This window comes from Geotrypetes seraphini, chromosome 2 (assembly GCF_902459505.1).
Source record: "Geotrypetes seraphini chromosome 2, aGeoSer1.1, whole genome shotgun sequence".
NCBI classification, from domain to species: Eukaryota; Metazoa; Chordata; class Amphibia; order Gymnophiona; family Dermophiidae; genus Geotrypetes; species Geotrypetes seraphini.
In genome coordinates, this window is record NC_047085.1 from 514,309,049 (window position 1) to 514,319,372 (window position 10,324).

The following is a 10,324-nucleotide window of genomic DNA, read 5'->3' on the forward strand; positions in this document are numbered from 1 at the left end:
TATGCAAAATTGTCATTTCTTTAATAAGACAACTATTTTTTCTGCAGCCCTCACATTTAAAGTTTAATATCTTTTCTTTCTCAAAATTGACACATTTTCCCTACCTTTGTTGTCTGGTGACTTTATTTTTCTGTGCTTTCAACTATGTTTCCAGGGCCTTCTTGTCCTTTGTTTTTTCTCTCCGTCTTCACGTTCTGCCTTGAATCCATCTTTGGAATTAACTTAATATTCAATTTTTCTGCTTTCTTTTCAAAATCTACGTTTCCATGTCTTACCTTCCCTTCCTATCTCTCTTCTTCCGTCCTATTTCCATGGTCTGGCATCTCATTCCTTCCTTTCCCCTGGTCTGGCATCTGTCTCCTTCCCTTCCCCCATACCCTGGCATCTCTCCCTCCCCCTCCATGGTCTGATATCTCCTTTCCTTCCCTCGCACCATGAACTTGGCTTCTCTTGTTCCTCTCCCCTTCTCCTTCCTTCCTTCTCTTTCCCAATTGGGTACAGCAGCAACAGAAGCAGCATTTCCCTTCCCCCTTTCCTGTGCAGGAGAGGCATTTCTCTTCCCTTTCCCTCCCTATCCCTTTCCCTGTACAGCAGCAGAGCAGCATTTCCCTAGGGTCCCCCTTTCCTATGCAGCAGAGCATTTCCCTTTCACTTCCCCTTCCGTTCCCTTCCTGGTGGAGCAGCAGCGTGTCTGGCCGGCTCAGTCGATCTTTCCGTTCAAAGCCAGGTGTGGCGGCTCCTCGCGAAATCTGTGCCTGTGTCTGAAGCCTCTCTAATGTTGTGACGTCAGAGAAGCTTCGATGCAGGAGTGGATAGCGCTGAGGAGCCACCAACCCGCGGCTTTGAACTGAACGATCGACTGAGCAGCCAGCCAGACACGCTGCTGCTCCAAAAGGAAGGGAAGGGGGAAGAGAAATGCTGTCTTGATCGTGTCCAGACCGCAGGCTGCAAAATAGACCTGGAGAGCCATATGCGGCCCATGGGCCGCATGTTTGAGACCGCTGCTCTATATATACCCCAAAGCATCTCCCTCTGCCTCACTGAGCCCCAGCACTGGCAGCTCTTCTGAAACAGAAACTATTCTGGGAATGTAAATTATGAGCATCCAGTACATTTTCCTCCACTCCATCGCAAGATGCTGAGTGTGTTTCTGGTTTCTATTTCAGATGCAGGTGAAGTTTGAGGACATCGCTATCTATTTCTCCCAGGAAGAGTGGAGTATTTAGATGAAGAGCAGAAGGAGCTCTACATGGAGGTGATGGAGGAGAACTATCAGACCCTGCTCTCACTGGGTAATGGATTAATTTGCATGTTTATTAGCACCAGTGGAATGAGAAACAAACGACACTGTGGGGTGGTCTAAGCCCTAATGGCGGTCCTACTACCCACAGCAAGGGACCTTGGTATCACAAAAGTCAATGGATGAGGAGAAAAAGTGGAACCAGGTCCTGGACTTTCAGGAGTATAAAATATCAAAATTTATTGGTGTTGCAAAACAAATTAAAAACACAATGTCATAAAAATCAGACAGATGCCAACAGTTAAAAAAAAAAATTGTAATGTCCTTAGTACAGTGGGCTAAAAAATCAGGCAGCATTGTGGTGTGTACTGTTGGGCAAATTCACTGACAGTGTTATTTGTTCCAGAAAAAGTCTTTAAAATGTTCCCACGCCGTAGGTTGGATCTTTTTAAAGACTTTTTTCCGGCACGATGCTGCCTGATTTTTAGTCCACTGTGCTAAGGACCCCTGAGGAAGGCAATTCATTGCCGAAATACGGAAACGTGTAGGGTCCTGTTCACTTCATAGACATTACAATTTTTATGTTTTTTTAACTGTTGGCATCTGTCTGATTTTTATGACATATTTTTTATTTGTTTTGCAACACCAATAAACTTTAATATTTTATACTCCTGAAAGTCCAGGGCCTGGTTCCACTTTTTTCTCCTCATCTATTAGCAGCAGTGGGCCATCGTTATAAAAATAATTTTGATTGTTTTGTCTCGTGTGATGAACACAAATGAGACCACGAGGGTCTTGCTGTCCATCAGTGCTAGAGAATGACATGGAGACAAATTTGTCCCTGTTCTCTTGAGATCTTTCTATGACCCCATAAAAGCTGACCAAATCTGGACCACCTTCACTAACACTAAAAACCTGATATCTAAACTATCCCCATGTAGCAGCCCATAAACAAATGCCCAGCATATCTCCCTACTGCTGCTCCCCCATCAATCTTGGCTCACAAACCTCCTAAATAGCTCCCTGAGCCAGGGTCACCTACCAAAGAAATGGTAAAATAGCCTTAACCCCCATACGAAAACAGCTCAAGCAGATCTCTCCATAGCGTCAAACTACAGACCAATTGCTGGTATTCCTGTTCTCATCAAAATCCTTGAGACCCACATTAGCAAACAACTTACCTCATACATCGAGCAGTACTCTGGCTTTCATCCATCCCAATATGGATTTAGAAAACAGCACAGCTAACCACAAAACGCAAGCAACTGCTGAGCACTGGTAAATAAGAAATACTACTTCAGTTCGATATCTCTGCTGCCTTTGACTCGGTGGACCATCAACTGCTCCGAAAATCGGTTTAACAGGGATGGTTCTGAAATGGTTCACTGATGTGCTACAAAATCAGTGAGTACATGGTCAAAAAGGATGAAGTATACTCTAACCCAGGGGTCTCCAAAGTCCCTCCTTGAGGGCCGAATCCAGTTGGGTTTTCAGGATGAATATGCATGAGATCTATGTGAATGCACTGCTTTCAATGCATATTCATTGGGAAAATCCTGAAAACCCGACTGGATTCGGCCCTCAAGGAGGGACTTTGGAGACCCCTGCTCTAAACCCTGGAAGGCTTTCTATGGTGTCTCACATGGATCCCCGCTATCCCCAATTCTGTTTAATATATTCACTAGGGAACATCGAAGCTGGAAGATGAAACCATTCTAGCTTATATTGATGACATACTTCTTCTCATTCCCATAACCTGCAACCATCCAAACATCTCTGAAATAATCTCAAACAATAAAGCAAAAGTCCAACCCTGGGCAACCATCAACAAACTAAAACCAAAGCCATATACTTTCACACAAAGCAACAAAACATCGTAACAAATGTCATCCTTCGAGACTTCCGGTGACGTCATCCGGGTGATGGCGGTGTGAGAAACGAGCTCCTCTTCACCCAGCTTTAATTAGCGATCATTGGCGCTTCTGTGCCCTGCCTTGAGCGGTTTCTGCTTTTCCGACTTTATGCTGGGGATCGGAGATGGCTGCTGCGGCGAAAAAATTGCAGACCGACTTGCGTACGTTCGCTTTTCAAGCGACTACGCTGGGGTATGTGGCCTGCTCGTCCCGCCCCTGTAGCGAGCCGTTACCCGTGCAGGGAGAGCTGCGTTCCCGATCGCCTACAGGAGGGTCCCCTGAGGTGGACCTGCCAGTGTCCCGAATAGAATTACAAGGTTGGTTTGCTGATCTAAAAAACACGATGATGGATGCAGAAGGAATTGCACTCTGATGTTTCAGCGTTGCGGAAAACGGTGGTGGATATGGGCCAAAAACTAAATGATTTTGAGGAGCGTGTTATTGATCATGATGGTGACATTTTACAGTTACAACAGCACTGCAAGGGACTGGAGGATAAGTATGAGGAGCTCTTATTGAAGGCTGAGGATATGGAAAATAGGGCCCGGCGTAACAACTTGCGAGCCCGTGGAGTGCCGGAGCAGCAGTGGCTCATTGAAGATGGAGAATACCATGCGCGCTATCTGTGAAAAATTCTTACAACTTGATGATCCTACGGTGACCCCCCCTACTCTGGAGTTTGAGAGAGTACATCGGGCTGTGGGGACTACACTTCTGAACCGTCCGCAAGATCTTATAGCCTGTTTTCATCGGTTTCCTTTAAAGGAACAGGTATTGGCGGCGGCACGGAGAGTGGGACATATAGACTGGGAAGGAGCCAAGGTTGAATTGTATGCTGATATGTCTGCCCTTACCCTCAGGAAGCGGAGGGAATTTCGGGATGTTACTAAGTGTTTGATGGCTCATCAAATTCGATATAAATGGAACTATCCAGTTTGGATTAACTTTCCCTTTGCAAAATCAAGTCCATAAAGTCTCGACCTCTGAGGAGGCTAAGCTATTGCTGCAACAAGCCGCACTGTGGTCGGTGGAGGAGGCTCACCCGGCAGGGGCCCTACCTCAGCGCAGTGGTAGTGTGAGCCAGTCCAGATGGCGCCGAGGTGAAAAGAGTGGACAGCGACTTCAGCGCAATTCTGATGTGGCTGCAGTGACTTTACCTACTTGAAGTTTCCTGCATGATTGTGGGTTTTCAGTGTGTGGTGGGGCTCACTGTTGTGTGATCCAGTTTGATCTGCTCTTTGCATAGGGGTGGGTATACTGGGGGATCTCTAATGGTCGGGGGTTCTTTTTCCAGCTGGGTTTGAGTATTGGTGAATGGTTGGCTTTGTTTGAATGGGGACTGTTTGAGCGGTGGGGTGGGTTCTGAGCGATTGCAGGGGACTTTGACGGTAGCTAGGGTGAGGAGGGGGGGTTTTGGAAGTTCATTGTAGGTGTGGTTTCTGGGGGGAGGGGGTGGGTTAGGTTTGGAGTTGGGGTTGGGTTGGGTTGTTGCAGGGGAGAGGGTTGGGATATTGAATAGTGTTTTTCAGTGGTTGTATCAGCAGTGGATTATGTGGATCGGAGATTTTTGTTTTGTGTACTGGGGGGGTTTTTGGAGGCATACAGTTGGCTTCTATAGATGGTTATACTATGGTACGATGGATGTCATTTAATGTGAGGGGATTAAATGTTCCCAGGAAGCGTCAATTATTGTTTAAGGAAGCAATACGTATTGAAGGTGGGAGTGGGATTCATACAGGAGACCATTTCCGACCGTTGCATGAACACTATCTCCATCATAAGAAATACCCACATATGTATCTGGCCTCTAATTCAGTAGCAGGCAGAAAAAATGGGGTGGGAATTTTTATAGCACAGGACTTGGCTCCTGTCGTGCATAAGGTAGTTCAGGATAAATTGGGGCATTGTTATATTATTGTTAAAGTTACTATTCAGGAGGAACTTTTTACCTGTGTTAATATTTATGCTCCTAATAAGGAGCAGGGTTCATTTTTTGAATCATTGGGACGGGTGATTCAGGATTTGGTAGAAGGTCATGTGGTCCTGGGGGGGGATTTTAATTTAACCTGGGACCCATCTTTGGACAATTCTGCGGGTGGTGTGTCCTATGGTCAGGATAGAAAAAAATTATTGTACCTTTTTCGTCAATGGGGCTTGACTGATCCTTGGCGTCATCGCAATCCTGGAGAGCGGGATTATTCTTATTTTTCTGAGGTGCATAATTCCTACTCACGAATTGATTTTTGGGGGGTTTCTGCGGAACTATTGCTATGGGTGGATGAGGTGGATATGGCATCTCGATGTGGTCTGATCATTCCCCGGTCTGGTTTTCGTTGTTGCGTAAAGCGGGGAGTCATGGTAAGCTGCTTTTGGCGTATGAATGAAGGACTTCTGTTGGATCCGGTTAATGTCTCTCAGCTTGTGGATAATCTTAAAGAATATATTCAATTAAATTTTACGGAAGAGATATCTCCAGTCCTGTTTTGGGAGGGACTTAAATGTGTCATGAGGGGAAGGATCATATCATTGGCGGCGTTTCGTCAGAAAGAGAGACTTCAACAAGAGTGTGAGCTTAGGGTTCAACTGCGGAATTTGGAGGCTCAACATAGGAGGCCTGGGGGGAATGGTGAAGTGTTGAGTCAGATCCGAAAAGTGAAGGGGACTCTTCAGGAGTTAGAGTTGAAGGATATTTCGCAGAGACTTGAATTTTTGAAGCAAAGGTATTTTGAATCAGGTAATAAGGCGGGGCGTCTTTTGGCTCATAAGCTTCGTAAACAGCGCCAACAAAATTATATTTTTCAATTAAAGAGCCCGGATGGTACGTTGCATAACTCCTCTGGCGACATTGGGGATGTCCTCACTCAATACTTTACTGAGTTATACAGGGAGGAGGAACTGGTACAGGACCAGGAGATGGATGATTATTTGGCTCAAGTGTCGCTTTCTAAACTAACTTTGGAACAGGCGAATTGGCTATCTCGGCTTATAGAGGAGGAGGAAACGCTTTTAGTTATTAAGGCTTTGCCTTTGGGAAAGGCGCCTGGTCTGGATGGTTTTTCCAATAAATTTTATAAACTGTTTTAGCTCACTTTTGGTTAAGCCGCTTACGGAATTCTTTAATAGTCTATCGGGGGGAGAGGAATTGCCTTGGTCGTGGAGATTAGCGGGGGTGACGTTACTGTTGAAACCCGGAAAGGACCCTACTGATAGAGCGTCGTATCATCCTATATCACTACTTGGCACGGATTATAAAATCTTTACGGGCGTGCTGGCTCGTCGTCTACAGCATTATTTGGGTGAATTGGTACAGGGTGATCAGGCGGGTTTTGTTCAGGGTCGACAGACGTTTGATAATCTTCGCAGGGTGTTTCATATTGTTAATTCCGCGACGGCATGTCAGGACCCCCGCTTTGATTTTAGGAATAGACGCAGAGAAGGCCTTTGATAGGGTCTCCTGGCCTTTCCTGTTTAGGACGTTATCATCTATGGGAATATCGGGTCAATATCTGGATTGGGTTCGCTCTTTGTATGTTAGGCCTTTAGCCTCTCTTAAGGTGAATGGTGCATATTGTGCTGAATTCGAGCTTGCTAGAGGTACGAGACAGGGGTGTGCTCTGTCGCCTCTCCTCTTTGTGCTAGCTATGGAACCGTTTGCTCAGAGGGTGCGAGAGTGTACTAATATAGAGGGTATCGTTAGTGGAGGACAAGAACAGAAAATACTTCTTTTTGCAGATGATATTCTTCTCACGCTTCGCAATCCAGGGGAGTCTCTTCAGGGGATAGTGACGGCTTTGGCTGACTATGGCATGGTCTCTGGCATCAAAGTTAATATGGCTAAATCCGAAATTCTTAATCTCACCGTCGGAGATCAAGATCGTGTGGATCTGCAACACCGTTTTCCTTTTCGATGGACGACCTCCTCTTTGAAGTATTTGGGTATTCATCTTACGGCAAAATTGTCTTCTTTATATGATGCTAACTATCCCCGATTATTACAACAGGTGAGGGAGGATTTAGAACGGTGGGAAAAACTTTCTATTTCATGGATGGGGAGGGTTCACGTGATTAAAATGATGGTTTTGCCGCGTTTTCTTTACTTTTTCACAGCGCTGCCAATTTTTCTCCCCAGGACATTTTTTGATCATTTACATCGAATGCTTTTCTCTTATATTTGGAAGCGGAGACCTCCACGGGTTAGTCATTAAATGTTATTTCAATTACGGGATAGGGGAGGAATGGCGGTTCCCCATTTTTATTATTATTATCTGGCAGCCCAGCTGCGATACTTATTGACTTGGCAGCAAGAGCCCCATAGGACCTGGGTACAACTGGATGCCTGGTTTTTAGGTGATATTTCCTTACGTTCCGTACCGTGGTATGCTTTGCATAAGCTTCGGGTGATGGCTCGCAGGGTCAATCCGGTGATAGGGGTAATTTTGCGTGTGTGGCTGTTGTTTCGGGAGAAGTTGTTCCCCGGTAGGGTATTTTCTCTCAGACACCAGTGAGGATTGCAGAGGGGTTTTTGCCTGGCAACTTTGATTCCCGTTTTCGATCTTGGGAAGCGGGGGGGCTGTGTACCTTGAGGACAGTTTGTGGTGGATGGTGCTTTGATTCCGCCATCTCATTTGCAAGAGGAATATGGTATAAGGGGAGCGGATTTGTTACAATATAATCAGGTGGTTGATTTCCTCAGTCGAAGGGCCTTGCCGGATCTTCTTGTGGATTCGGAAGCTTGGAATACAGTATGGGAGGCTTTGAGTGGGAGAGGATGTATCTCTAGATTATATGGGTTACTTCTTTCGCATGATAATCCACCCAGGCGTTATTTTGCATATTGGGAAGATCTTTTGGGCCGAACCTTTACTCCTCTACAGTGGAAACGTATTCTCCGCTCTCTCCTTAAACCATTTGTTGCCAGCAATATGGTGGAAAATGGCTATAAAATGCTATACTGCTGGTACTACACGCCTGAAAGACTGCATAGGATTAATCCCGCTCTCCCGGATGATTGTTGGCGTAACTGTGGAGCCTCAGGAACGTTTGAACACATTTGGTGGGCTTGTCCAAAGGTGGGTCCCTTTTGGGATATGGTATTTTCGGTTCTATCGGACATTTGTGGGGTGCTCATGGTTAAGGAGCGGGGGTGTGCATTGTTAAATTTGTTGCCACAGGGAGTCCCCTCCCGATTTTCTTCTCTCATTGCCCCATTGGTTACCGCTGCACGATTGGCTTTGGCTGCAGCATGGCGTCAAGATGTTCTCCCATCCAAATTGCAGGTGGTTACCAAAATGGATTACGTATTTTGTATGTCTCAGTTGACTGCCATACGCCAGCACACTTTGGGTCTGTTCATGCATCGGTGGAAACCCTATTTTGCCTGGACGACTAGACGGGATGGTTAACCTGCTTTCATATTCCCCATTATTTCTTTCTTTTTTTTTTTTTCCTTTTTATACCTCTGTACCCCATGTTCTGCTTCACATTCTTTGGCTTCTTTCCACTGTTGATTGTATATGCTATTTGGGGGTGGGGGGGGATATATGGGAGATTTAGAATAGGGGGTTTAGATCCTGGTACTGCTCTGTTCTCCTGCTATTGCTTGGCATTGTTACGAAGAGTGCTGTTTCAACTGATTGCTCTGTACCAGTGATTTTGGAATGTTTTCTATTATGTATGTCTTTTGCATTTTTTCAATAAACAGTTTAAAACTCAAAAAAAAAAAAATGTCATCCTTCAGTGTGGCATCACCATCACAATGGAAAAATCCACTAAAGTCCTCGGCTGTATAATGGATGACACCCTCACGATGGAACCACAAATCTCAAATCTTCAGAAAAAGACCATCTACACAATGAGGCAACTACGACTCACTAGGCCATACTTTCATCCACATCACTTTGCACTGATCATCCAGATGATGGTCCTGCCTCAACTGGACTACTGCAATTCTGTCTACTCGTGTATCAACAGCACACTAATGAACCTACTTCATCTCATCCAGAACACAGCAGTAAGACTGATTTTCTTAATTTTTTTTTCCCCCACGAAAGGAAGAGTTTTATTAGCATTAGAATTAGTTTATGATCTTGGCCTCTCTTTCTTGCCTTCAGTATAAGGCTAACAGGGAAACAGCCACTTTCACAACTTTGAACCAGACACCAGGAATGTCACCAACTACAAAACCGACACGGCCAAAACCAGCAATGGAGTTCAAATAACCATCATTGGGAACAAAAGCTGTAATTTTCTTGCTATTCTTGATCAGCTGCACTCTGACACACTTCCTGATAGCAGAGTTGAGCTGTTAGCCTCTACACCAACTTTTTCCAGGACAATTCCTTTGGCGTAAGAAGCATCTCCAAGACTGATTTTCAACCTAAAGAAATATGATTCGATCTTGACCTTCCTCAAACTACTACACTGGCTTCCTATATCATCCCGGATAAACTTCAAAATATCATGTGTCCTACACAACATATGGCATGGAAACTCGGCTGCTCCCCTTATAATAATAATAATTTTATTTTTATATACTGCCATACCACAAACAGTTCTAAGCGGTTTACAAGGGAAGAGACTGTATACAGACAGCGACATTACAGAGAACTTTCGAAATTACATTGGCATGCTAAGTTTAGTCAGGTTTATCTGGAAGTGTTTTGGAAGTACATCAGGTTGAAGTGGGGTCAGAGAAATTTGTCAAAGAGATAAGTTTTTATTGACTTCCTAAACGATTTGGTGCGAAAGTGCATTTGAGATGAAGTTGGTTAAACATTTGCTCCATTTGCCTGCTTGGAATGATAGTGTTCTATCGAGGAATCTCTTGTAGGTGCAGCCCTTTAGGGATGGAAAAGCGAACAAGTAGAAACTGTGTGTATTAGTTGTGCCTGGGAATTCAAATTGGTGAGACAGATAGGATGGGGATGAACCTGTCATGGTTTTGAAGCAAAAGCAAGCAAACTTAGAAATGACCCTTGCTTCCACAGGCAGCCAGTGTAGTTTTTTGTAATATGGGCTTACATGGTCTGATTTCTTGAGGCCATAAATGAGACGGACTGCAGGATTTTGGATGACCCTCAGTCGTTTGATGGTTTTCTTGAGAGATCCCAAATATATAATATTCAGTAGTCTAAGGTACTTAAGATTAGGAATTGAACCAGCAGTCGAAAGG

General features: G+C 44.8%; 1 protein-coding gene across 1 annotated transcript in view; it reads right to left on the reverse strand.

The window, feature by feature from the left end:
- The window catches only part of LOC117355249 (zinc finger protein 420-like), an 818,521-nt gene that overhangs the window by 573,197 nt on the left and 235,000 nt on the right, over nucleotides 1–10,324 (reverse strand). The window lies entirely within an intron of this gene.